The sequence below is a fragment of the Lepidochelys kempii genome, chromosome 11, assembly GCF_965140285.1.
Source record: "Lepidochelys kempii isolate rLepKem1 chromosome 11, rLepKem1.hap1, whole genome shotgun sequence".
Classification (NCBI taxonomy): Eukaryota; Metazoa; Chordata; order Testudines; family Cheloniidae; genus Lepidochelys; species Lepidochelys kempii.
The window spans coordinates 8,445,729-8,473,400 of NC_136390.1; the positions used below are offsets into that span (position 1 = coordinate 8,445,729).

The 27,672-nt window shown below is 42.6% G+C and overlaps 2 protein-coding genes across 6 annotated transcripts in view; one reads left to right on the plus strand and one right to left on the minus strand.

The window, feature by feature from the left end:
• The window catches only part of LOC140895429 (uncharacterized), an 82,639-nt gene extending 80,122 nt beyond the window's left edge, over nucleotides 1-2,517 (minus strand). Inside the window, exons 1-2 of one of the 3 annotated variants that reach the window (XM_073305050.2) lie at nucleotides 2,465-2,517; nucleotides 892-1,065 (exon numbers count right to left, since the gene is read on the minus strand). The gene's annotated coding sequence lies outside the window, so the exon portion shown is untranslated. Of the gene's footprint in view, nucleotides 1-891; nucleotides 1,559-2,464 lie in introns of those variants that run through there. The other 2 variants (XM_073305051.2, XM_073305047.1) reach the window with 2 other exon arrangements.
• The window catches only part of RALB (RAS like proto-oncogene B), an 80,208-nt gene that overhangs the window by 24,815 nt on the left and 27,721 nt on the right, over nucleotides 1-27,672 (plus strand). Inside the window, exon 1 of one of the 3 annotated variants that reach the window (XM_073305064.2) lies at nucleotides 2,578-2,750. The exons of 1 other annotated variant lie outside the window; for it this stretch is intronic. The gene's annotated coding sequence lies outside the window, so the exon portion shown is untranslated. Of the gene's footprint in view, nucleotides 1-2,577; nucleotides 2,751-27,672 lie in introns of those variants that run through there. One more of the 3 variants, XM_073305062.2, reaches the window with a different exon arrangement.

A 27,672-nucleotide genomic window follows, 5' to 3' on the forward strand; every position in this document is an offset into this window, starting at 1 on the left:
TGGTCAACTCATTTCACCACTAGCAAATCTAACTTACCTATCATGTTCATCACCATGATTTCTAAGTTCCTTCATACCCATTGACATTCTCCCCAGATTTTAGTTTATTTACATTTATAAAACGTCTATATATCTTACTCTTCCTTTAATTAAAAAAAAATGAGAAAACTTTTACTGCTCACTCACACAGGATATTGTTAATAATAATTATTGCTGTAGCACAAAAAGCACCCAGTCAGGTTCCCATTGTGCTAGATATTGTATGTACCTATAAGAAATACAGTCCCTGCCACAAGGAACTCACAATCTAAACATATGACAAGAGAGAACAGTTGGAGATAAATAAGCCTCCATCTGTTTGAATGTTATCTATGATTTTAACCACTCTGAGGCAGGGAATTCATTGTCTTACTGTCTGTAAAGCATCTGGGATACAGTTGGTGCAATGCAAATAATAATACAAAGGAACTTATTCTCGTCTAAATTGATGTGTAAAATTCCTTCCCAAAGTACTGAGGCAAAAATACACCCTATAATACCCATGGTAACCATGCACATTATACTCGTCACAGCGCATACTGATTCAAATAAATATATCAAACAATATTCTTTGACATGCCTGGATTACTTTACAAGTGTAGATTTCCCCTTCACCTGTGTCCAATAAATAGAGGATAGATGTGGTTAAGGGTCACGTTAGCATGTAAAAATAGCAGTGTGGATGTTGCAGCTCTGATGAAGAGTGGGGCTAGTCACCAGCACCCCAACGGTTGGGTGGGCTTGAGAGCCTAAGCTGCTGCCCAAGCTGCAACGTCCACACTAATATTTTTAGCAGCTAGCCTGAGTCTACTCAGTCTGGAAGACTTGATCCCAGCTGGAGTGCAGACATACCTGAAGTCTCCACAAGGCAGGCGATGCTCTGTTTAAGCCAGTGTGACATGCTGACAACTATCTCCATAGGCTACTTCTTTAGATTAAATATGCAGGCAGTTGTAGACTGCATTGAAAAACTTTGCAAGCTGCTCTTTGGCTGCTTATCTGATTCATTAGGTGAGGATGGCACTCCTAAAAAGAGAGAGCACTTTGGACCTTTAGCAACTCTGTCCTCTCACAACAAAACCATCTCCTCCCATCCCATCACCCATCCATCCCTATCCTCTTACTACCCCAATTCAAATAAAATATACTTTATTGTCATCTTACGATGTACGAGAGAGAGAGACAGAGAAACTCTGAATGCATGTCAGTAGCATCCAGCATTGGCCCAAGACAAGGCCTCACAGCTTATTGAGTGTTTGATCCCTCTGTGTCCATTCCTGATGGGCAGTTGGCTGCTATACTGAGCAGTGGTACTGCTGCCATCTTTCTCTGCCCTCCCTCCCGAGCACATTTTTCTTCCTCTGAGGGAGCGTTTGTGTTGCACTCCTTGAGATCTCGGATGGTGAAGTATCTCTGGATTTTAATCTCTAGCATGATGGAGCCAAAAACCACCTTCCCCTCCTTCTTCTTGCCAACTCCTTCCTTTCCCAACAGCAGCCCTCCCTCAGCCACCTCCCTATACAATCCTCCCATACCAATACCAACCCTTCCACACACCCCCCAACACAAGCCCTGCCCCTGTCATTCCAGCACCCCCCCCCCAACCCTTCCCCTGCCATCCCAACACCAGCCTCCCAACCCTCCCCCACCTATCCCAGCACCAAACCTCCCCTTCCCCCTCCCATCCCAACACCACCCCTCCCCCACCTATCCCAACCCCACCCCTCCCCCTGCCATCCCAACCCCAGCCTCCCTCACCTATCCCAGCACCAAACCTCCCCTTCCCCCACCTATCCCAACCCCACCCCTCCCCCACCTATCCCAGCACCAAACCTCCCCTTCCCCCTCCCATCCCAACACCACCCCTCCCCCACCTATCCCAACCCCACCCCTCCCCCTGCCATCCCAACCCCAGCCTCCCTCACCTATCCCAGCACCAAACCTCCCCTTCCCCCACCTATCCCAACCCCACCCCTCCCCCACCTATCCCAGCACCAAACCTCCCCTTCCCCCTCCCATCCCAACACCACCCCTCCCCCACCTATCCCAACCCCACCCCTCCCCCTGCCATCCCAACCCCAGCCTCCCTCACCTATCCCAGCACCAAACCTCCCCTTCCCCCACCTATCCCAACCCCACCCCTCCCCCACCTATCCCAGCACCAAACCTCCCCTTCCCCCTCCCATCCCAACACCACCCCTCCCCCACCTATCCCAACCCCACCCCTCCCCCTGCCATCCCAACCCCAGCCTCCCTCACCTATCCCAGCACCAAACCTCCCCTTCCCCCTCCCATCCCAACACCACCCCTCTCCAACCCCTCCCCCTGCCATCCCAACACCAGCCTCCCCCACCCTTCCCCCTGCCGTCCCAACCCCGCCCCTCCCCTCCCCCACCTAGCCCCGCACCGCCCCTCCCCGCCTCACCTCCGTCTCGCCTCTTTCCGCGGTTCTCCCGAGCCCGCGCCAGGCCCCGCCCATTCCAGCAGCTGCATTACGATTGACCGGAGCGCGGCACGTGACCCGGAAGCGGGCCCGCCTCCGCGCCCTGGGCGGTTGTGCGGCGTGAGCGTGACGGGAGGGGGCGGCGCGCGGCCGGAAGTGCCCCGCGGCGGGAGCGCGCAGCGGAACCCCAATGCACGGGAGCCCCTCTGGGAGGGGAGCCGCCCCGAGCCGCGGCGGAGCGGGGCCAGGAGCCGGGTGTCCGCCCCAGGTAAGGGGCGGGTCAGGACTGTCCCCCCGCCCCTGGGACCGCGCCGGGGCTTCCCAGGGGTCCGGGTCCCTGTCACTCCTGAGCGGCTGGGAGCCCCGGACCCCGCGGCTTCTCCCTGCGAGGGACCCCCCACTTGCCGGGTCTGGCCCAGGCCCCCCTCTCCAGTGGGGTGGGGTCTCTTGGTCCAGCTCCCTCTCACACGGAGCTTCTGAGCCCGCCACCGCCTCTCGCTGGCTGCCCGCAGGAGGGGGTCGCCCCTTGCCCCCGCGGGGAGGCTGGCTTTCCCTGCCGGCAGGCTGCCCCGGCTGTGCGCTGGGGTCCGGGCCCATGGCGGACCCCCCTCAGCAGAGCGGGGGTCCCTGGCTGGGAGGAGTATTGCGGCAGCCTGGTGTGGGGGAGTGCGGGGCTGCGCCCCGCCCAGCCAGGTGGAGTTGCGGGGAGGGGTTGGCTGTAGGTCAGGGGGTGCTTCAGGAGACTCACAGCTTCCTAGAGTCCAGCGCCGGAAGGGACCATCGTGGTCATCTATCTCCTGTATATCGCAGGCCACCTTTGGAGAAGTCCTTGGCTTGAAATCCCTCCCCTGGCAGTTGTGTTTGGGGATGTCCCTGTTCTTCGGGAATGTGGGGAGGACCTTTGGACCTCTGGTCTCGGAGGTTACCCCCCCTCTCGGTTTAATTCAGAGAACTTGTATCCCTTGGGCCTGTAAGAAATTCAGAATTTGGGGCGAGGTTGTCTTGCTGCCATATGTTTATGAATGCTACACTTGCTTTGATAAGTGATGCTGCTTCTTTTGAGTCCCCTGGGCATTGTGGATTGTGTTTTAGGCTGCCACTCCCATGTGTGCAGAGGTCTTTATTTTTTCCAAACTACTGTGGGTAGGCATGAGAAAACCCCTCAGAAAACTGGGCAAGATGATGTGGGAGTTTGAGATGGTATCGTCCTTACCTGAGTTGGACATCACCTGAAGGACCTTGTCTTACATGGCTGGGTTCTCTTTACCTGTTGCAGATCTGTAAAGATGCTTTCTTTCTCCCTGAAACCTTACTGGTATAGATGTTGAAAGAGGAAAAGGCAGTGCCCAAATGTAGTGTTACTTTAGAAGGGGAAGGTGAGATGTGGGGCAAACTAACCAGCCAAATTATGCAATTTAAGGGGGAGGTTAGGCTAGATTTTACCATTTTTCCGAGGGGTGAGACCTGAGGTCCTGTGAGGCCACTTGCAAGAATTAAAACAGATATAGTCAAGCCCTGCTTCATAGGCACCGACTCTGTGGGTGCTCTGGGGCTGGAGCACCCATGGGGGAAAAATGGTGGTTGCTGAACACCCCCCACCCCCAGCACCTCCCACCCACCAGCAGGCCCTGCGGATCAGCACCTCCCCACGCCTCCCACCTGCTGCAATTCACTGGGGGAGTAGTGAGGATGCAGTGCACTCTGAGGAGGGGGTAGAACTGGGCGGGAAGAGGCGGGGCGGGGTGGACTGGGGGCAATAAAAGGTGGGGTGGGGCGAGGCCTTGGGGGAAGGGGTGGGGGCAGGGTCTGGGGTAGAGCCAGGGGTCAAGCACCCCCTGGAACTTTGGAAAGTTGGCATCTGTGCCCTGCTTCCTTTTTGGGTCATGTATGTTTGGGTGGTGGAAGGGAGGCATACAGATTCAACAAGTGTTTAGGACCATCCCTGCTTTTTCTAATTTAAAGCCCAGATTTTAGATCCTTACTGCAAATATGCACAAACGTAGCATGGGGGGGTTAATAAAAACCTTTGAAATATTTAATATTTTCTGCTCCTTAAGCATCTGCTACTGTGAGAAAGACCTGATTTTTTTTTCCCCCCTTCACGAGAAGATTGGGAAGTTGTGTGACTAGTATTCTGAAATTTTGGTGGTTGACTGTATTCAGAATGCACACTGTCTGATGTTCTCTTAAATGTTCAACATATCAGTAGTTAAAGCTGTAGGAGGGACTAAGTGGTGCAGACTCGATTGTAATTGTAGATATTTCTGTAGATGGATTGACTGCCCGGCTTTGCTGATAAATGAAGCCATATCTACATTACCGGCTAAATGGGCATTACTGCGATCAGTGCAGTGGTGTCGATTTAGTGGGTCTGGTGAAGACAAGCTAAGTCCTACAGGAGAGCGCTCTCCTGTAGATGTCTGTACGCCACTTCCCTGAGAGGCAGAAGCTACCTTGATGGGAGAGTTTCTCCCATCAGTATAGGTCAACTTACAGCAGTGTCTACATGGCGCTAAATTACATGGACTTCAGTTATGTAATTTATGTAAGTGAACTAGCTGGGGTGAATTTGATTTAAATCATGATTTAAATCACTAGTCAGGAACACTCGATTTAATCCTGGATTTCTACATAAAAGTGCTTTCTTGTTGGTTGTTATAACCTTAATACATATTCTTCACAACTCAGAGATAGATGTAGGTTTCATTTTTAGAAGGTACACACTATACATTTTTAAAGTGATTTCTTTAGAAAACTTTTCAGATTAGTTTTACAGCTATATCAGAAAATGAATGATTGTTTGGTAATTGAAGCAGTTATTTATGAAGTAATTGGGAGATGAACTATCGCCAGTTCAACAGGTTAATCATTAATATTTGGAGGATTTTCTTGCCATGCTGTATAAGGAGGAGAACATCACCAGACAGACATTTAAACTGTTTTATTTCACTAAAACAACAACGTTATGTATTCTGGATTTTTTTCTTCAATAGCAAACATATAATATTTTAACAAAACAAGCGTATGAATTTTTGAATTTAGTTAAACATAGAAGTTTTTTAAAATCAGGTTTGTTTTTGTTTAAATTGTTTTTAACTAAAATAGTTAAATGAAATATTTTAAAAAAATAGACTATGTCAGCCTGGTCAACATGAGAAACTTAAAATATTGGATTCTGCAGCTAACTCAGTCATCTTCATCTTCACCTTCATTTTCCTGTTCATAATCTGGAAAAGGAAAACAAGCTTTCCTGCTTTTTCAGGTCTCAAATGATTTCTCAATTTTGTATGAATTAATCCAAAGGAAGAAAATATTTTTTCTACACTGGCAGAAGAAGCTACTGCTGTTAAAAGTGAGATTATCACTTCAACAGTGTCTGAATCCAAGTGCTTAAGTGACTTCCACCAGTTCACTGGTGTGACTTTCTTTAAAACATCATCAGCACACATATATTTTTGAATGGTTCTTATTCCCAAACTGGGTCTCTTTTACGGCCTTCTGCCATTATAGGTTTTCCCTTCTAGTGAGAGAATGGTATTGGTAGATCTCAAATCAATGAAGGCTACACTCAGAAAGACCTCAAGACTTCTGCAATATGCTGCTCAAACAGTTTCACTTTTGTTTCTACTGCCTGTCCCTACCTTCTCACATTTATCTCCAGACTTCTTCTCCTTGTCCAGATCTATTCCGCCCCCAACAATCTTCTATTCATTGAACTTTTTGAAACTTTGCATTTTTAAAGAGAGGTAAGGGATTGACTCTGTGTACACAAATTTGCAGAGGGACAATAGGGTTGAGGTCTGTTATTTCTCACCTCTATATATTCTTTCTTTCTTTTAAAAACATTTTTGCTGTTAACAAGCATGTTATCTCTAGAGACACAAATCCACAGTTTGAGAACTGCAGAACTAAGCATCTCTGATGGTATCTTCTAAACTGAGCACTGAGTCCCATTGGGTAGATAGAAAGATTAACCTAAATAATCTATACAGAAGCCCCTGCAACCTCATAAGATTGGGTCTCTAATCCACGAACTATTGGAACTCGTTTACAAAACTTTTCTTAAACATTACATGAATATATTGTCTCATATTATAGAATTAAAATTTACAATCCCTATTCCATGATGAGATATCTTTGAGCTATAAAGATTAATTAAATCTTATTTAAAACTATCTTTAGAATGCTTTTTTCCCCAAAAAGCATTCTATCAAAAAAATCCAATTTAAAAAAATCATTGATTTTTATCCACCCTGGAACTAGCATAATTTAGATCGATTTACAGCGTTACTGTGGACCAGCCCTGAATAATGGTGTTAGAAGACTGAAGTCCAACAATTCCAAATCTGTTTTACTTATTGTCTTCTATATGATATTAGCATATTTACTTTCCACTTTATTCATTTGTGCTGGAGTGGTCAAGGACAGCGTTGATGTAAACAAAACTTGTAATCCTGAATCATGATCATCTATCACAGTCATAAAGGGAGTTGTCAGCACAGACAAGGCGTTTATAACATAAATTCCTGTAAAGACAGTTGCTTGCCTTGTCTTCTAGTTTTAAATATTTAATGAGAATTGACTGAATATTTACTTACCTGTATTACAAATAATACCTTGGATTATTTAAACTAATTAAATCTAATTTACCCTTTTATTATTATTTTTTAATATTGTAAACATTTCTCCTCTTATACAATGAAAATAGGTGAGTTTCACACTTTTCCCTCTAGGTATTATCTTATCAACTACAATTTCAGTTTCTCATAAAATAGCACGTTTGTTTCATGCATACAGTAGGATTTTTTTAAAATCTATTCTATGGGAATAAAAATCTTGCATTTCTACTAGTCTTGGTTTTTGTAAAAGATTATTTTTACAAAACCCCAGTTTGGAGCATAATTTGACCTGACAGTACCCTTTTTTGAGTATTCCATTTGCTAATAGATATGTCAGATTTTTAACATCCGTTCAGGTGTACTGAGTGTCTGCATAAAAGAACAGTCAGCTACCGGCACTTCAGTTCTGTGCAAGGCAGTAATGAACTGGTATATCTCAAGGGATGACTACTTATATGTACATAAGTGGCATTTCATGGCTGAAATATTGAATCTGCCATCTACATTGTACTTTAGCTTTGAGAAGAGACCGGTCTTTCAAATGAAAGCAATATGGTGCAATCATTTGTTTGGGAGTCTGTGGGCTTGTTGCTATGTGAAATGCTGCATAAAAATTGTCCCTTCCTTGTGAGTCTTGCACTCTAGTCAGGCAGTGCAGAGGAGATGCTATGCAAACAGGACACTGAGTGGCCTAATAATTGAAAAAGGCTAGGAATAGAATTCTAATCCTGGTTCTAATATCCTCTGTGGCATTTGGTGAACCACATGATATTTCACTAACATTAAATGGGAATAACAACATCTATTTCATTTGGGTGTTGTGAGTTAAATTAGAGAAGGGTTGTGAACATTTTTGAGCACTAAATGCTAAATACTAGAATTTTGTTGTTGTGCCTCAAACTTGACCAGTAAGAACAGCCTCCAGGAGTGAGAGCGTAGTTCAGGTTCCACATCCATTCAGATCCTGGCACACATGAATCTGTGAACAAGGGTGCCAGTTGAGATGGCTTTTGAATGGGAACACCTGTCCACAGGTAAGTGTGCTAAAACCAGTCCACCTCATCTCTGAATTAAAGGAAATTCGGGATGGTAGTTCAAAACATAATATAGAATCAAAGCATTTCAGACAGTTCTTGTGCTGGCTCTGCTGAATTTTGAACCAAGTGTTGCAGAACAGCAATCTCCTAAATATTAAGGTTTCAATAAAGACTTTTTTTGGATCCTTAAATGTAACAGCATTACTGAGTTACTCAGATTTCTCCAGTGATTCTCAGATTGCTTGTTTTGACTAACTGTTGTTGTTGACAACTGTTGTTGTGTCCTACGTGCTAAGGGCAGAGCTAGACTTGTACTAACAAAGGCCAGATAGAGGTGCTTTTGAAACTAATAAATGATTGCCTAATAACTAATTTTCATCAAACCAGTTTGTGTGTCAACTTGAGATCCTCCTCAAATATCTCGTTCTCTTATACGCCTTTGGATTTGGCAAGGTTAAAGAAATGGAATACAGGGAGGATGGAATGGCAGTGAATGAAATGCTTGTAAACAGCAGTAAATTGAAAACTGCTTATGCTAAACACAGGAAAGTTCCTCCCTATCTAAGGGAAATGTCTATGCTAGGGAATATTACCAAAACAAACCCAAAAAATCCCCTCTAGTGTGTGGTTGAGAACATTGTATCTGAACCATGATCCATAAAAGCTAGTAACTCAAAGATCAAAACTATAGAAGTACAGTACATAAGTGACATAAATAATTCTGGTATTAAATGAGTGTTGAGTATTTTTATTTGGATTTAAATGTCAAGAGCACATGGATACGCAACCTTTATGTGCCTTTGATATTGATTAAAAATATAACTGATTTCCAAACATAACTAGGGTTTAGCAGCTATCCAGTATAACCACACCAATTTAATCTTAATCTTGCTTTAAACTCCACACTCGTGTGTGTTGCAGTAAACCAGGATTTTATATTGTATAATGGAGGTCACAGCCCCAATACCGTTTTCAGGATTCAGGTTAGTGGGTTATGGAATATTTTGGCGTTTGAGGGGGGGGAACAAAAAGTGCATTGATTATTTATTACAGATTTTAGGTCCCAGGTTCGGCTTTCAGTAACCTTCTAAAATGAACATATGTACAGTACATAGTATCATATCAGTCTCCACTAATTAAATATTACACGGTTGACCCTCAAGTGGTGTTAAATTGAAAAACATGGGACTAAATGCCTCTGATGTAAATCAGAGTAAGCCTGTCAGTTTGAAAACAGATTATTCGTCAAAATACAGTGTAATTCAGTGTACTTCTGTGACTTTAAACACTCACTTCCAGTGATCTGAAGGAGGAGGTACCTCCCCAAGATTTTAAGGAAGGATAGAGATAAAGCAGGATTTGGTGGAGAATCATAAAAATGTCTGTTTTGTTTTTTTATTTTATTATATTTATCTGCTGCTATTTCAGACCAAATTGAAAGGTGGGATTAACTTTCAGGGATGGGATTAGAAAGTATAAGTAGGTGGAATCTGCCACCCTAAGGGAAAACTCTGTAAAGTGCAGGCTGCAGTGGCATTACATGGGATGTCAGTGTACAATGTGGTCTGACGTGACCAGTTACGCTAACAAGAAATCAAGATTTCAATAATGTCACTTTATTGTGGTGATGGACATAGGTAACATCCTTTCTGGTTATTTTAACAAATTTTTTATAACGAAACCCTTTGGAAATATGTCCATCCTCCCATCTCTTTTAAAACTGGCTTCCTATGAGTATTTCTGCTACAGCAAGAGACTCTTCCCCACTGTCCTATTTTGCTGCTAAACTTTTCACTTACTGCAAGAGCCGACATTTATCCAGATACTCCTGACAACAGGACTTTTTGGTGGTTAGTTGACTCTCCCAACAGCGTCACTCCTCCTGTTCATTACATAGTAAAATGCTTTTGCTAAATATGTATCCTTATGGGATTATCAGAAATGTCTCCCAAAAGCATAATATTGATGGGGCATTACTTGGTTTTCCTCTTCCACTCTAAGGCACTATGCACCATCTGATTTTTCCTGTTTGTTTCAGACTGCCTTTTGACCAAATTAATTTTCTAACAAAATATACAACTTTCAAGCTTGTATGGATGGGGGAAAACTTTAGGGGACTAAGTAGCATGGAGACTATTGGCTAGAAGGCTTGTGCTTATGGGAGCACAATTTAGGCCTAATGCTGCTCACTTTACTTGCATGAGTAGTCCCATTGATCACCTTTGGACAATCGTGTGAGTAAAGTGAGGAGAGTTTTGCCCTTCATCTTCATGCCCTTCTCATAGCATCTTGGGAACCTTTCCTCTTATGGCTTTTCAGGTACAGATCAAATGCTTAATCGACTCTGAAATCTAGAAGAAAAAATACTAGTAATTAAAAGCTGCTTCAGTTGGTTGTCCCGCATTTTGACCTTGGTTACATGAGAAATTTAGTGTAAGGAAACCACAGTGGTATGTGCCCTTATAATTTTGCTTGGAAGGATAGAGAAATTATGAAGTAACTTCTATTAAGATATTATTGTCATGCAGTGGTTGATTTTAATGTAAGATCTCTACTTGAGGTATCTAGTCTTCCTTGATGTTTAATATTGTATCTCATTGGATTACTGTCACAAAGCCATTGTACTGTGCGGGTAGAAGTATGTATTGAGTTACAATCTGTGAAACTTTGTAGGAACATCAGTTCCAAACTTTTTTACCTCCAAAGTGCTACCTATGTTCTAAGTGTGTTAGAATAATGTTGGTTATGATGCATTAGTTTGGGGGTTTTAATATTATAACCATGCATTTTACTTTCTTGAAATCTAACACTGATGTAAAATATTGCTCTGTGTAGAAACTTAGATAAAAGCTTTGAAGACTACCTTTTAGCTATTTTTGGAATGAACCCCTCCCTCCCACTTTCCATGCACCCCAAGTACACCAACAGCCCACTTCCAAAAATGCATTTAATACAAATAAGGTATGTATGAATTTATTAATTTTTAGTGCCTAAACATTAATCCAGTGATCTTTAGTTTTGTTAAAAATTGATTTTTTCCCCCACAGGATACCTTAATAAAAATAGGTTTCAGAGTAGCAGCCGTGTTAGTCTGTATTCGCAAGAAGAAAAGGAGTACTTGTGGCACCTTAGAGAATAACAAATTTATTTGAGCATAAGCTTTCGTGAGCTACAGCTCACTTCATCGGAAGTGAGCTGTAGTTCACAAAAGCTTATGCTCAAATTTGTTAGTCTCTAAGGTGCCACAAGTACTCCTTTTCTTCTTAATAAAAATGTGTCAGAGCCTTTAAGGTTTAAAACAACAGCATTTCCAAAAGAGTGCATACCCCAAAATACGTATTTACCTAATGCAATGCAATGCGTGCTGACCTAAATACATGATATGCATTTACTGTGAAACTGAAATGACTTCAGATAAATCACTCTTGGTTTTATTTAGCAGCAGGAGACTGTTATCCAGTGATGATCTTATATTTCACTGATACTATCTCTTAAGTAATCTTGATACTTTTGTAGCAATATTCAAACCAGAAATCTTAATACTTTACTTCCCATAAAACAAATAGGAGTCAATTAATTTGGGCAACTTCCAAGGTAGAAAAATGAGATTTCAAATGCATTTGTTCAATTTAGCTTTAAATAATTTACTAAATTTACAAACTCGATTATCTGAAGATATATATATCAAGTGACAGATGTAATGGGCAAAAACCCTAGCTCCCAACATATGCATTTTAAAAGGTGGAAACATTCAGTTTTCCATGATCATGTTCTCCTGGAAAGTAATAGCTTGGAAATACACAGCATGAATAGATATTGCCACTGGATGGTGGGACTAAAAAAAATGAAAGTTCCATGCAATAGGTAGGTCTGAGTAGGTGTTCAACAGTGTTTGTGAACTGTTTAAAAGCAGTTCCCACTGTTCCTTTTAATATGCTCCTGAACGGAGAACTTAAAAAACATTCTAGCCAAATAGTGACAGATTGAACATGGTTATTGGTTAGTATTGAACATTAATGTTTCAGTTTTTTTAGTTTAGAACATGTACATGAAAGTGTTGCCTTTGCATTGGTTGGAAGAAAAATTCAAGTTCATCTGCAGAGTAAGATGATAGCCAGCATTTGATACTGCACTGAGTTTCTCCTTGACGCAGTGGAGCGGGAGATAGGCCCATCAGGGAGCTTGGTCCCACTGTGATTCTTAGGGCAGACTTGTGGGTGTAAGCTATGCCAGCTGGTAGTGGTCCCCAGGGTACTGTGCCAGTTGAGGATACCCAGACAGTAGTGTGCTCCTGCCACTCCAAAATGTCCCTTGTGCTGAACCCAGGTCCGAGGGGGTGGGGCGGAGGGTGATGTAGAAACCTGGTGTGCTGGCACTGTCAGCAGAATTCTCCCTATGCCAGAGGAATTCTTAGCAGACTCCAGATAGCTGCTTTCTGGTCCCTTTTTACTTCTAGAGTGAACCAGAGAATCTTGCTCCATAATACTAGTGCAACTTGTGGTTCAAGCCCTGTAAAATAATCACCAACAATTCTTGCATCACCTCTGTTATCTCTGTTTTGCAGATAGGGGGACTGAGGTAGACACAGTGATTTGTCTCAAGTCCCACAGTCAGTAGTAGAATGAGTCAATCATGGTCAAGTCATATAATGTTGATAAATATCATGGAATTGAGAGATAACTTATGTGAATGAACCGAATACCTTAGAATAAGTCCAATCGCAAAACTATCATTAGAATCATAGAATTGTAAGACTGGAAGGGACCTCAAAAGGTCATCTAGTCCAGTCCCCTGCACTCATGACAGGGCTAAGTATTATCTAGACTATCCCTGAGAGGTGTTTGTCTAACCTGCTCTTAAAAATGTCCAATGATAGAGATTCCACAGTCTCCTTGAGCAATTTATTCCAGTGCTTATCCACCCTGGCAGGAAGTTTTTTCTTAATGTACAACCTAAACCACCCTTGCTGCAATTTAAACCCATTGCTTCTTGTCCTATCCTCAGAGGTTAAGGAGAATAATTTTTCTCCCTCCTTCTTGTAATGACCTTTTATGTACTTGAAAACTGTTATCATGTCCCCTCTGTCTTCTCTTCTCCAGACTAACAAACCCAGTTTTTTCAGTCTTCCCTCATAGGTCATATTCTATCGACCTTGATTAATTTTTGTTACTCTTCTTTAGACTTTATGCAGTTTGTCCACATCATTCCTGAAATGTGGCTCCCAGAACTGAACACAATACTCCAGTTGAGTCCGTATCAGCGTGGAGTAGAGTGGAAAAATTACTTCCTGTGTCTTGCTTACAACACTCCCGCTAATATATCCTAGAATGATGGGGGTTTTTTTGACAGTGTTACACTGTTGCCTCATATTTAGCTTGTGATACACTATGACCCCCTGATCCCTTCCTGCAGTATTCCTTCCTAGGCAGTCATTTCCCGTTTTGTATGTGTGCAATTAATTGTTCATTCCTAAATGGAGTGCTTTGCATTTGTCCTTATTGAATTTCATCCTGTTTTTTTCAGACCATTTCTCCAGTTTGTCCAGATCATTTAGAATTTTATCCTATCCTCCAAGCACAACTTGATATTGTCCTCAAACTTTATAAGTGTACTCTCTATCCTATTATCTAAATAATTAAGAAAGACGTTGAACAGAACCGGACCCAGAACTAATCCCTCAGGACCCCACTCGATATGCCCTTCCAACTTGACTGTGAACCATTGAAAACTATTTTCTGGGAATGGTTTTCCAACCAGGTGTACATCCACCTTATAGTAGCTCCATCTAGGTTGTATTACCCTAGTTTGTTTATGAGAGGGTTATGCGAGACTATCAAAAGTCTTACTAAAGTCAAGATATACCACATCTACTGCTCCCCCCCTTATCCACAAGACTTGTTACCTTGTCAAAGAGAACTATTAAGTTGGTTTGATGTGATTTGTTTTTGACAAATTCATGCTGTTACTTATCACTTTATCTTCTAAGTGTTTGCAAACTGATTGCTTAATTATTTGCTGCATTATCTTCCCTGGTATTGAAGTTAAGCTGACTGGTCTGTAGTTTCCCAGGTTGTCCTTATTTCCCTTTTTATACATGGGCACTATATTTTCCCTTTCCCAGGCCTCTGGAATCTCTCCCGCCATACGTGACTTTTCAAAGATAATAGCTAATGGCTCAGATATCTCCTCAGTCAGCTCCTTGAGTATTCTAGGATGTTTCATCAGGCCCTGGTGACTTGAAGACATCTAACTTGTCTAAGAACATAAAAATGGCGATACTGGGTCAGACTGATTGTCAGGGCCGACTCGGTCCTGGGGCCGGTTTTGTTCAATATCTTCATATATGATCTGGAGGATGGTGTGGATTGCACCCTCAGCAAGTTTGCAGATGACACTAAACTGGGAGGAGAAGTAGATAAGCTGGAGGGTAGGGATAGGATACAGAGGGACCTAGACAAATTGGAGAATTGAGCCAAAAGAAATCTGATGAGGTTCAACAAGGACAAGTGCAGAGTCCTGCACTTAGGACGGAAGAATCCCATGCACCGCTACAGACTAGGGACCGAATGGCTCGGCAGCAGTTCTGCAGAAAAGGACCTAGGGGTTACAGTGGACGAGAAGCTGGATATGAGCCAACAGTGTGCCCTTGTTGCCAAGAAGGCCAATGGCATTTTGGGATGTATAAGTAGGGACATTGCCAGCAGATCGAGGGACGTGACCGTTCCCTTCTATTCGACATTGGTAAGGCCTCATCTGGAGTACTGTGTCCAGTTTTGGGCCCCACACTACAAGAAGGATGTGGAAAAATTGGAGAGAGTCCAGCGGAGGGCAACAAAAATCATGAGGGGACTGGAACACATGACTTATGAGGAGAGGCTGAGGGAACTGGGGATGTTTAGTCTACGGAAGAGAAGAATGAGGGGGGATTTGATAGTTGCTTTCAACTACCTGAAAGGGGGTTCCAAAGAGGATGGCTCTAGACTGTTCTCAGTGGTAGCAGATGACAGAACAAGGAGTAATGGTCTCAAGTTGCAGTGGGGAGATTTAGGTTGGATATTAGGAAAAAGTTTTTCACTAGGAGGGTGGTGAAACACTGGAATGCGTTACCTAGGGAGGTGGTGGAATCTCCTTCCTTAGAAGTTCTTAAGGTCAGGCTTGACAAAGCCCTAGGCTGGGATGATTTAATTGGGGACCAGTCCTGCTTTGAGCAGGCGGTTGGACTAGATGACCTCCTGAGGTCCCTTCCAATCCTGATATTCTATGAGTGTAGCTCAGTATCATGTCTTCCAGCAGTGGCTGGTGCCAAATGCTTCGGAGGAAATGAATAGAACAGGGCAATTATGGAGTGATCCATCTCCTGTCCAGTTGCAGCATCTGGCAGTTGGAGGTTTAGGGGTTCCCAGAGTGTGGGGTTGTCCCTAACTATCTTGGTTAATAGCCGTTGAACTTCTCTAAATAGTCATTCACTAAAATAAGGTTAAACAAATTGGGATCAATACCAGACACCCTCACATGTTAAAACAACGGGGGCATCAAGACCCCCATGGAAGAAGGAAAAGGCATATAGTAATTTTAATAGCTTTCTCTATAAGTATATATGTTGAATAATCACAGTACAACATGTTAAACCAGAAATGTTACACTTCAAAAACTAGGGTGTCTCTCATTTCTATTTAAGTGATAAGGGAAGCCATTCTGGGTCAGGCCAAAGGTTCATCTAGCCCAGTATCCTGTCTTCCGACAGTGGCCAATACCAGGTGCCCCAGAGTGAATGAACAGAATAGGTAATCAAAAAGTGATAAGGCTGCTAATCACCAATTCTTGACTTGTAAATTAAAGACAGCTCTGTTTACTGAGACAGTGATAAATTAACTGTACTTGGAAGAGTAATTGCAGAATATCAGTCATTAAATTTTGTTTTGTAACTTGTGTGGGTGGGGAAAAATGTAACTGAATTTGGAGTAACCTGGTAAATTGTGATTAGTCAAAATGTTAATGACAATGTCCTAGTGCTTCTTACAGACATACAATCCACTGAAATGACATCCGCAACTATATTCTCAACTCAACTTATGTTATAATAGGAATACATGTAAAAAATCTAAAACTCACCAACACACAGCTCTTAGGGCTTTTTAAGCTAATGAAAACAAATTACTCTAATGATGTGAACATACAGGTATAGGGGTGTTAAAGTGAAATTCCAAGAGACTTTGTAAAAGTTTGTTTGATTAAAACCACGTCTTTGAAGTACACACGAATTTCTCATAACACCAGTCTAGTACATCTATAATTTGTGGAGTCAGTGGTAACAAGGCTCCATTGTGGCTGTGTTGCTAGGGAACCATAAGGAGGAAGGGGGTTCAGGAATTGATGTCAAGGCACAGAGCCTCCAAGCACATGGTCCTATGCACATCACCTGAAATACTTGGTGCTGGAAATCTGGCTGTTCCAAAAGGGAAGTGTGCAACATCAATTCTATCACCTGCACTGAAGAATGAGTGTGGAGAGGGAGTACTTCAGCAAGGAGAACTTATGGGAGGTGGTCAGGAGACCAAGTTTCTCCATCTGTAAAATAGGGCTAATTGTACTTGCCCTCTTTTTGTAATGACTTTAACGTCTCTGGGTGAGAAGCTCTATGAAAGTTTAGTAGTATTGAATTCAAACGTTCCTCAGATGTGAATCTTGAAGATTACAAAAGGATGTATGTGCATCTGTTATATAATGCATACAACATAAAGATTCACTTCCAGATTCAAGAAAGCAGATCAAAGGACGGTGACTTAGAATTTTAAAGACCACGTGAGATGATAAACAGATTCTAAAAATACCTCTGATGATGATGCTAACAAAGTCTCAATTGTTGCTTAAATATGGAACCCTCGTTGCATCCGATGAAGTGGGTATTCACCCACAAAAGCTTATTCTCCAATACATCTGTTAGTCTGTAAGGTGCCACAGGACTCTTCGTCGCTTCGTTCAGACCTGTATCAAATCTCTTTTGGATACTTTGTATGACTGGAGTTTTCATAGGCTGTTGTAATTTACTTTCAAGATTATACTCTGAAACTGCTGTTCAGAACTTAGTCACATCTATTTTTTTGATGTCTTGGATTATTATTATGACAGAGGGAATGGGCGATTTTCTAATGTTTTGATATCTTATTAATCTGTTTCCATAAGTAAATGCCTGCTGTTATCAGTGCTATATTTTGTTGAATTTTAATGGCACTCCTGTGTAGAGAAAGATTCAGTCATCTGTATTTCAGCATATGATTTCTAAAGAAATCTGGCTCTCATTCAGGGTGGAGAAATGCACTGACTGAATATATATTGTGTGCTTTTTAATGCTACAGTTTAATGCAGAAAGTGTAAAATAACTAACTGGTCTATTTTGGGGTGCAATCGTGGAATGTTAAGCAACTGGATTTAAATAGTTCCAGTAAAATTCAAGAGTACTGCTGGGTAAAAGTAAAACAGTGTAGTCAAATTAATTAACTGTGCTGTAAATTTCTTGTGTAGATAAAGAAATTTTACTTTCAATCTATCAAGGGTAGATGTTACCTACATATCCCAGCATTTTAATGCCTGTGCTTACAGGTGGTTTTCTTTCATGACCCAGATGTGGGGATCCATGTTGGCTAACTAAGATTATCTGGTTTCAGAGTGGTAGCCATGTTAGTCTGTATCCGCAAAAACCACGAGGAGTCCTTGTGGCCTCTTAGAGACTAACAAATTTATATGGGCTAGAAGCCCATGAAAGCTTATGCCCAAATATATTTGTTAGTCTCTAAGATGCCACAAGGACTCCTTGTTGTTGTAGTTTTTAAGATTATCTGTTGTATCCATTTAATGACGCTTTTTGTGGAAGATTAAATGACTACATCTTCATAAGTCTTTCAAATATCGTAATTATCAAAGAGATAGCTGCCAATATAACAATCTGATGTGGAATAAGATATAAGGAATGCAGCTTCTTTGAATCCATAGTCATCTGGAACTGTCACAGTTGTTACATTGCTATAAAAAAGTATACTTAAACTGTTGTTAAAATATAGGTGTGGGGACAAGGGCCCTGAGGATAACTGATTTAACTTGCATATTTGCCATTGAGCAGGACATATATTGGTGTTAGTGGGGAGTCCTTTGATCGAGGCTGTCTTTGAAGGATTCCCAGCTGATTTAGTATCAATAATATTATGGAAAGGGAAACTGGATGCCATCCAACTGTTAGACAACAGAGTGCATTTTGTTGACTGTCTTACAAAGATGTTAGTTCTAGGGTCCAACACAGGAGATGGAGTTCACCCTTAAAGGTGTACTGATTTCTCAATATTTACTTAAGATTCCAAATCACTGATGGAATATATGTAGATAAATTAAAAAACAGATATCTATAAAATGCAGTCTGCAGGACAGCAAGATAGAATCATAGAATATCAGGGTTGGAAGGGACCTCAGGAGGTCATCTAGTCCAACCCCCTGCTCAAAGCAGGACCCATCCCCAGTTAAATCATCCCAGCGAGGGCTTTGTCAAGCCTGACCTTAAAAACTTCTAAGGAAGGAGATTCCACCACCTCCCTAGGTAACGCATTCCAGTGTTTCACCACCCTCCTAGTGAAAAACTTTTTCCTAATATCCAACCTAAATCTCCCCATTGCAACTTGAGACCATTACTCCTTGTTCTGTCATCTGCTACCACTGAGAACAGTCTAGAGCCATCCTCTTTTGAACCCCCTTTCAGGTAGTTGAAAGCAGCTATCAAATCCCCCCTCATTCTTCTCTTCCGTAGACTAAACATCCCCAGTTCCCTCAGCCTCTCCTCATAAGTCATGTGTTCCAGTCCCCTCATGATTTTTGTTGCCCTCCGCTGGACTCTCTCCAATTTTTCCACATCCTTCTTGTAGTGTGGGGCCCAAAACTGGACACAGTACTCCAGATGAGGCCTCACCAACATCGAATAGAGGGGAACAATCACGTCCCTCGATCTGCTGGCAATGCCCGTACTTCTACAGCCCAAAATGTCATTCGCCTTCTTGACAACAAGGGCACGCTGTTGACTCATATCCAGCTTCTCGTCCACTGTAACCCCTAGGTCCTTTTCTGCAGAACTGCTGCCGAGCCATTCGGTCCCTAGTCTGTAGCGGTGCATGGGATTCTTCCGTCCTAAGTGCAGGACTCTGCACTTGTCCTTGTTGAACCTCATCAGATTTCTTTTGGCTCAATTCTCCAATTTGTCTAGGTCCCTCTGTATCCTATCCCTACCCTCCAGCGTATCTACCTCTCCTCCCCGTTTAGTGTCATCTACAAACTTGCTGAGGGTGCAATCCACACCATCCTCCAGATCATTTATGAAGATATTGATCAAAACCGGCCCTAGGACCGACCCTTGGGGCATTCCCCTTGATACTGGCTGCCAACTAGACATGGAGCCATTGATCACTACCCATTGAGTCTGACAATCTAGCCAGCTTTCTATCCACCTTATAGTCCATTTATCCACCCCATATTTCTTTAACTTGCTGGCAAGAATACAGTGTCAAAAGCTATGCTAAAGTCAAGGAACAACACGTCCACTGCTTTTCCTTCATCCACAGAAGCAGTTATCTCATCATAGAAGGCAATTAGGTTAGTCAGGCATGACTTGCCCTTGGTGAATCCATGCTGACTGTTCCTGATCACTTTCCTCTCCTCTAAGTGCTTCAGAATAGATTCCTTGAGGACCTGCTCCATGATTTTTCCAGGGACTGAGGTGAGGCTGACTGGCCTGCAGGTCCCAGGATCCTCCTCCTTCCCTTTTTTAAAGATGGGCACTACGTTAGCCTTTTTCCAGTCATCCGGGACTTCCCCCGATCGCCATGAGTTTTCAAAGATAGAACAGAGATAATCCCATGTGATCATAGTGAGACTGCTATAGTTAAAGATCATAAACTTATATAAAATATTTTAAAAGTATTAATGTACTCTGGCTTTTGTTCTTCTCTTTTTTACAAAAAGAAAAAAAGAGAGAGTGAATACTTTAACTTGGGCTGTGCTGATACTTTCCTTTAATGGTGACATTTTAAAAATCATTCTTCCTCCTGGACTGGCACCTGCTTAAATGAACTAAGTTGATTAATGCATAAGTCACAAACTGTCAGAAAGCTATAGTTTAAATGTTCTATCCTTCTGCTATAAACAATGTCTCATGGTATAAAAGATAACTTCTTCAGGCATGTTCTAAAACTGCTTTAGAATGCACTGTACATTGTGATTGCAGGGCATGTAGATAATTCTTGTATGGTAGAGGCATTTCAGCTTTGGCCTTGTGCTTCATGCAAAATCAAGACTTGTGTGTCTCTCATTAAGAGTGTGTATTAAGTTACAACTTTTGGCATACTTAACCTGTGAATGACCCACCAACTGAAGGTACTACAGAGTCTGATTACTCTAATGTAACTAAGGGCATGTCTACACTGGCAGAGTTACAGCACTAGGAGTTACAGCACCGCTCAGAGAGCGTTGAAGGGAAACTGCAGTTGTGTGTTCAAACTGTCAGCTGCCTGCGCAATAGCATGTTCACACTTGCGGCACTTGCAACGGTATTCGGAGCAGTGCACTCTGGGCAGCTATCCCCCAGAGCACCTCTTTCTCTTCTGCCACTAAGAGTTGTGGGAAGGCAGAGGGAGTCGCGGGGTATCCTGGGTTCTGTCCCATGATGCATTGCTTTGCGTCCCAGCAATCCCTGTGCTTCCGTCCGCATTTGGTGTCATCTTTCAACCGTTTGTGTACTGTGCTCCCTGCCTCTTTGGGCTGCAGGAATGGATCCTGAACTGTTGACCAGTATGCTGCTCGCTCTGACCAACATGTCACAAGTAGCAGTGAAGTTATTCCTTAAACTACAAAGGCAAGAGGAGTGCGACATGGATCTCACCATGCGTAATAGCTACGACACGAGATTGCTTGGGGCATTCACGGAGGTGCTGACCATAGTGGAACTCCACTTTTGGGCTTGGGAAACAAGCACTGAATGGTGGGATCACATCGTGATGCACGTCTGGCATGACGAGCAGTAGCTGCAGAACTTTCAGATGAGGAAAGCCACATTCATAGGACTGCGTGATAAGCTCACCACAGCCCTGCGGCAGGCACAAGGACACGAGAATGAAAGCTGTCCTGCCATTGGAGCAGTGCGTGGCAATTGCACTGTGGAAGCTGGCTACTCCAGACTGCTACTGATCGGTCGCCAACCAGTTCGGAGTGGAAAAGTCTACCGTTGGACTCATGTTGACGGAAGTCAGCAGGGTCATTAATTGTATCCTGCTCCTACAGCTGGAGCGCAGCTGGGACTGGACAGCCTCCTCTCCCCAAATGCTGATGAGGTCTAGCAACTCAGCATTGTTCCAAGCGGGGGATCGCTTCATGCATGGAGCAGGCATGGCCAACCAGAAAGATGTGCTGAGACCACTGCAGGTATCACCAAGCGAACAGTTAGGGGACTTTCAAAATTCCAAAGGAATTTACAGCGTGGGGATGAGGGTTGGTCACCTGAGGGCACGGCAGTAGAGTTCAAACCGATGACCAGAGAGGTGAGAACAGGCACTGTGGGACACCTCCCGGAGGCCAGCTGCAGTGCTGATATCGACCACCGTGTCTACACTAGCACCTCAGTGCGGTAGACCCGGGGCAGAAAGCTCTGCGCCTCTTGTTGGGGTGGGTGTGGTTTTTTTTTTTTTTTAAAGTGCTACAACTGCACAGTTTCTGTGCACTACGTGGCTTGGCAGTGGGTACACCTCGGGAGTTACAGCGCAGAAAGCTGCTGTACTGCACAGAAACTTGCCAGTGTAGGCAGGGCCTAAGCATTATAGTTGCTGCAGAGGTGTGATCACTGAAACATTGCAGTAGTGGACAGTGAGGGTTTCTTGCTGCACTTGCTTTTGTTGTCATGTAATCTTTATTCTTGGAGCTAATGGGTTAAACATTGTATCTTCAAATAGGAGATGCAGGTATTGGAAGGATTTAACAAAGCACTTCTGTTCAATCATTGGCCATGCAATTTCGGATTCCCATTAAAAAAAAAACCCCCATAGAATAGCTGCTTTCAGAGGCAGGGTAGCAACAAAAGGAAACATTCAAGGGTATCAGTTGCACAGCAAGAAAACAAGAACAAGATTAATCTTGACAGTTTCTTCCACTGCATTCAGAGGCTAAAAGTAGAATTTTAGAGCTGTACCCAAGTTTTTGTTCTACTTGCAAAATTCTAAGGTTTATTTTTCTTGTCTGTTCAAACTATTTAGGTGTATTTATATGAATGTATGGACTTACGAGTTACAAAAGAAAAGTTTCAGAGTAACAGCCATGTTAGTCTGTATTTGCAAAAAGAAAAGTTAAAATGAATAAAAGCTAAGATTTATTTTAGTGAGGCTATAAACTTGTTTAAAATGGTGTAAATTCCTTATCCAGTAAAACATAGGGAAGTTACGGTAACATTTGTTGATGCTTGCAGTATCCTTTTTTGTACTCATCTTATTTTCTGCTAAGTATTTGGGACACTTCTGGTGAAAAGAGAAGCTTTTTGTATTTCTGGAAGGTTTTTAATGTTTATGGAACAGTATGTGAGTCTTTTAGTAAAGATAAACTAAAAGGGATGCTGCAAGTTAAAATCTGGCTCAAAATGTAGGCTCTCACAAAATGGCCTCTGCAGATCTATGCAGTAGGAGCTGTACTGAATGTTGTGCCTCACATTCCAAGAACCACCCTAAAGCTGTTCAATCATTTTGGAGAAAGGGCAGGGAGACTTGTTCTCTAGTCTGCATATCTGGTGTTCCAACAACTGTTGTAAAAGGCCTTACTCCCATAACTGCCCTCTTTTTTTCTTTCTGCTGTTTGTATTACAGTAGTTCTTAGGAGGCAACTTAGAATGGAGCCCTGTTGTGCTAGGCACTGTACAAAGATGAGTAATAGACTGGCCTTACCCCGAAGAGTTTACAATCCAAATAGACAAGACAAAGGGTAGCAGAAAGGGGTGTACTTTATGTGCAGAGGGATGATTTGCAAATGTCATGGTAATTCTGTGATTTGTAGTTTGTTTGTTTTTTTGTTTTTTTGTTTGTTTTTTACTCCTTAGGGTTGGGTTTAGTTAGGAAACTCTGTGAGCAGTCTTGGAATATTAACCTCCCATTGGTTGCCCAGTTGGTTTAACTTGCATTTAAAAAAAGTTATTTGGCAAGAGTTTTTGGAAGATCAGTAATGGAATTCAGTAGATCTTGTGCAGCAAGCACTATGGGCTGCTCTACACTAAAACTGTAAGACAACCTAAATTATGCCAGTTCATTTACGAAAGTTACGTAACTGAGGCCAACATAACTTAGGTCCACTTACAGCGGTGTCTGTACTGTGCTGTGTCAATGGGAGATGCTCTCTTGCCGACTTACCTTCCACCTCTCAGGGAGGTGGACTACAGACATCGATGGGAGAGCATTCTGCTATCGACTTAGTTTGTCTTCACCAGACTCGCTAAATCGACACCGCTGTATTCATCGCAGCAGTGCCAATTTAGCCAGAAATATAGACAAGCCCTAAGTTTCATGTGAGAATATAATGTCCCCTATGGACCAGCACTCCCTTTGATGGTCTTTTGTTTGAATAGCTTTTTTTATTTTCAGAGCAGGGAAGCGAGTGGGAGAGGCCCCTCGGGGTCCTTTTTCTGGGCAAAGTCTTGTTTGTGCCACCTACTGTAATCTAATCAGAGTTTTTTTCAAATGAAAAGCTTCAAATCATCACAGAAAAAATTTCTACCTGCCTAGTCAGTTCTGCTCACAGATGGCTAGTCTTTCCCTACCTAACAATTGGTTATTCAAAGAGGTTTCCTCTTTGTGTGCAATTTAAGCTCTACATGTCATTTGCTCTGTTTCAGAGCATTGGGTTAAGGGTAAACTGAGATCAACCTGAAATGAACTTGCATGTGCAGTTAACTTAAGTTTCTCTTAAGTACCTTTGGGTCTATCAGAGACTCACTTATTTAGTGGTCCATACTTCACAATATACTTAGTTAGCTGTCCCCAAATCAAAGGACAGATATACCCATAAGACTAGTCTTCTACTCACCTGTCACTAAAGGAACCATCATTTGCTTATGGGAAAACATGGCTGGTAGGTACTATCCAACCCAGCAAAGGGTGACAGGATTTGTTCTCACTAGGAGATGTTTTGTGGGAATACTCCTTCAGAACAGTGTCCTTAATGCCATTCTTCACGCTGTTGGCCAGGCAAATTTCTTGGCAGATGACTTTAACTGCAAGATTCAGGACCAATGCAAGTGCTTTCTGAAGGATGCTATGTTGATTTCCCTCTCTTCTAGGGGAGGTTGACTTAAATGCTTTTCAGAATAACGTGTCTGTTTTAGAGAACACTGCTTTTCACTGATTTGTATATTGTTTCATGAAATGGCTCTTGCATCTGTACCCTGTATCTGATTTAGTTCCTATGACTTCATTTATCTTTTTTCTAAGGTGTTGTCATCTTGGAGTGACAAGCACCTCAGAAACCCTGTTACTGTAATAAATCAAAGAAGATTACGGTTGGAAGAGACCTCAGGAGGTCATCCAGTCCAATCCCCTGCTCAAATCAGGACCAACACCCACAAAATCATCCCAGCCAGGGCTTTGTCAAGTCGGGCCTTAAAAACCTCTAAGTATGAAGATTCCACCACCTCTCTAGGTAACCCATTCCAGTGCTTCACCACCCTCCTAGTGAAATAGTGTTTCCTGATATCCAACCTAGACCTCCTGCACTGCAACTTGAGACCATTGCTTCTTGTTCTGTCATCTGCCACCACTGAGAAGAGCCTAGCTCCATCCCCTTTAGAACCCCCCCACCCCCTTCAGGTAGTTGCAGGCTGCTATCAAATCTCCCCTCACTCTCTTCTCTTCTGTAGACTAAATAAGCCCAGTTCCCTCAGCCTCTTCTCATAAATCATGTGCTCCAGCCCCCGATCATTTTCATTGCCCTCCACTGGACGCTCTCTAATTTGTCTACATCCCTTCTGTAGTGGGGGGACCAAAACTGGATGCAATACTCCAGGTGTGCCCTTACCAGTGCCAAATAGAGGGGAACGATGACATCCCTCGATCTGCTGGCAGTGCTCCTACTAATACAGCCCAATATGTCACTGGCCTTCTTGGCAACAGGAGCACACTGCTAACTCATATCCATACTCATTCTCATCCACTGTAACCCCTAGGTCCTTTTCTGCAGAACTGCTACCGAGCCATTTGGTCCCTAGTCTGTAGCGGTGCATGGGATTCTTCCGTCCTAAGTGCAGGACTCTGCACTTGTCCTTGTTGAACCTCATCAGATTTATTTTGTCCCAGTCCTCCAATTTGTGTAGGTCACTCTGGACCCTATCCCTACCCTCTGGCATATCTACCTCCCCCCCCATCTTAGTGTCATCTGTGAACTTGCTGAGGGTACAATTAATCCCATCATCCAGATCAGTAATAAAGATGTTGAACAAAACTGGCCCCAGGACTGACCCCTGGGGCACTCTGCTTGATACCAGCTGCCAACTAGACATTGAGCTGTTGATCACTGCCCGTTGAGCCCGACAATCTAGCCAACTTTCTATCCACCTTATAGTCCATTCTATCCAATCCATACTTTTTTAACTTGCTGGCAAGACTACTGTGGGAGACCATATCAAAAGCTTTGCTAAAGTTAAGATATATGACATCCACCGCTTTCCCCATGTCCACCGAGCCAGTTATCTCATCATAGAAGGCACTCAGGTTGGTCAGGCATGACTTGCCCTTGGTGAATCCATGTTGAGTGTTTCTGATCATCTTCCTCTCTTCGAAGTGCTTCAAAATGGATTCCTTGCGGACATGCTCCATGATTTTGCTGGGGACCAAAGTGAGGCTGACCGGTCTGTAGTTCCCCGGGTTCTCTTTCTTCCCTTTTAAAAATATTTTAAAAATGCTTTTAGTATGTTTGTTTTTACTCTTTAACAAAGCAAAATCTGTTTGTATGATATTAGATTAGAAATTTAACGGTATTGGGGAGAAATTGCACTCATAGCACAAGAGGTTAATGCTAGACTTTGTGATAACCGTGCAGGGTGGGCGATGTGTTAGACTGCTTCAGGCAAAGATCTCTTTAAGCTGTCTACTCTAGGTGTTACTAAAACAAGATTAGTGAACCTAATTCCATAGCAAATGTTTCTTATTAAAACAGAGAATTGGAGGTTTAATTTTCTTTTAGAAAGGAGTTCAAAATCTGCTTTTGCTAATTCTTATGGCCTTAACCTAAAGAATCAAGCAAGTTTTAAAGATGGCAATCCGAAGATCTTGTCTGTAAGTACAAATGTTTCTCGTGAGAGAGGCTGCTGACATTCCCCAACACTTCAACCAAATGATAAAGTGGTTAGAGATTTTGAAACAAAATACTTTGCCCCAGACAAATTAAAGACGGTTGAGGAAAAAACCATTCAGGCTCCTGTCCACTAAAGGATGGCTCCCTGTCGTACAACTTGCAGTGTGCTGTGCAGTCTTTTTTTAACTGACTCTGCACATGTGCTGTCACTGTGTCTGTGGCATTGTGAATTCTGCTAAGCCTTTCAACATTAATCTGTGGTTTGGGATGGACAGTTTATTGAGGGTGTAACAAAATGATGGATTGCATTAAAAAGAGGAAACTGCAAAGCAAACAATGTTTGCTATCTTCTTTGGGAGTAGTTTTCTGCAGAAAGAGCAATGTTCGCACTTTTGTATGTGTTTTTGGTGGTCTAAGCCCTGTGAGGAAGGACCCAGTATTCATATTTGGCTATAAAGAGCCATACATACACTGGTTCCTAATAATTAGCTTTCTTAAGTAACATGCACATAATTGTGTGGGCAGATATATGCACTGTGCAAATGTCTGTGGCAATAAATACATGGATTTTGATTGTAAATAACCAGTTACTCATCTTACTGGCCACTTGTAATCACCCAGTTTACATGCACAGAGTAGGAATCCAATTCTTAAAAGCCTGAGTGTCTTGCTTGAGATGGGCAAGCAAGGACAGTAGGGGTTTAGTTATAGATCTCTATTTATGAAGCTTTAATATGATGTATCTTCCTGGCTCATGCTGCCCTGACTTGAAGCTGCATGTACTGGATTTTGGAGTGTGCATCAGATATGTTGAGAGAATGTATGAAATCCAAAACCTTATTTGACACTTTTCTTAGCATAAATTGCTAAGTTACTTGAGCAAACATTTTAATGAACCCTGCTCTTAAATGATTGAGCATTAAATTTTCATTTAATATTTAAGCAGGGTTGTATTTTTAGTTTTGTGCGGAGAAGAACTCTTCTCTAATGCTGAGCAACTTAAAAAAATGTATATTCCTATAAGGACATAATGTGTGGTACCTTACTGCAGAAATAGCACAAGTGCACTGGCATTTGTCAGTCTCTCGTGTTAGTGATTGTATGTTAAAACTCTGATTAAAAATGAGGCTTTTTTTCTTTAATAAAAGCCACCTTCCTTTCTAGTATCCAGTATTTATCGAAACCC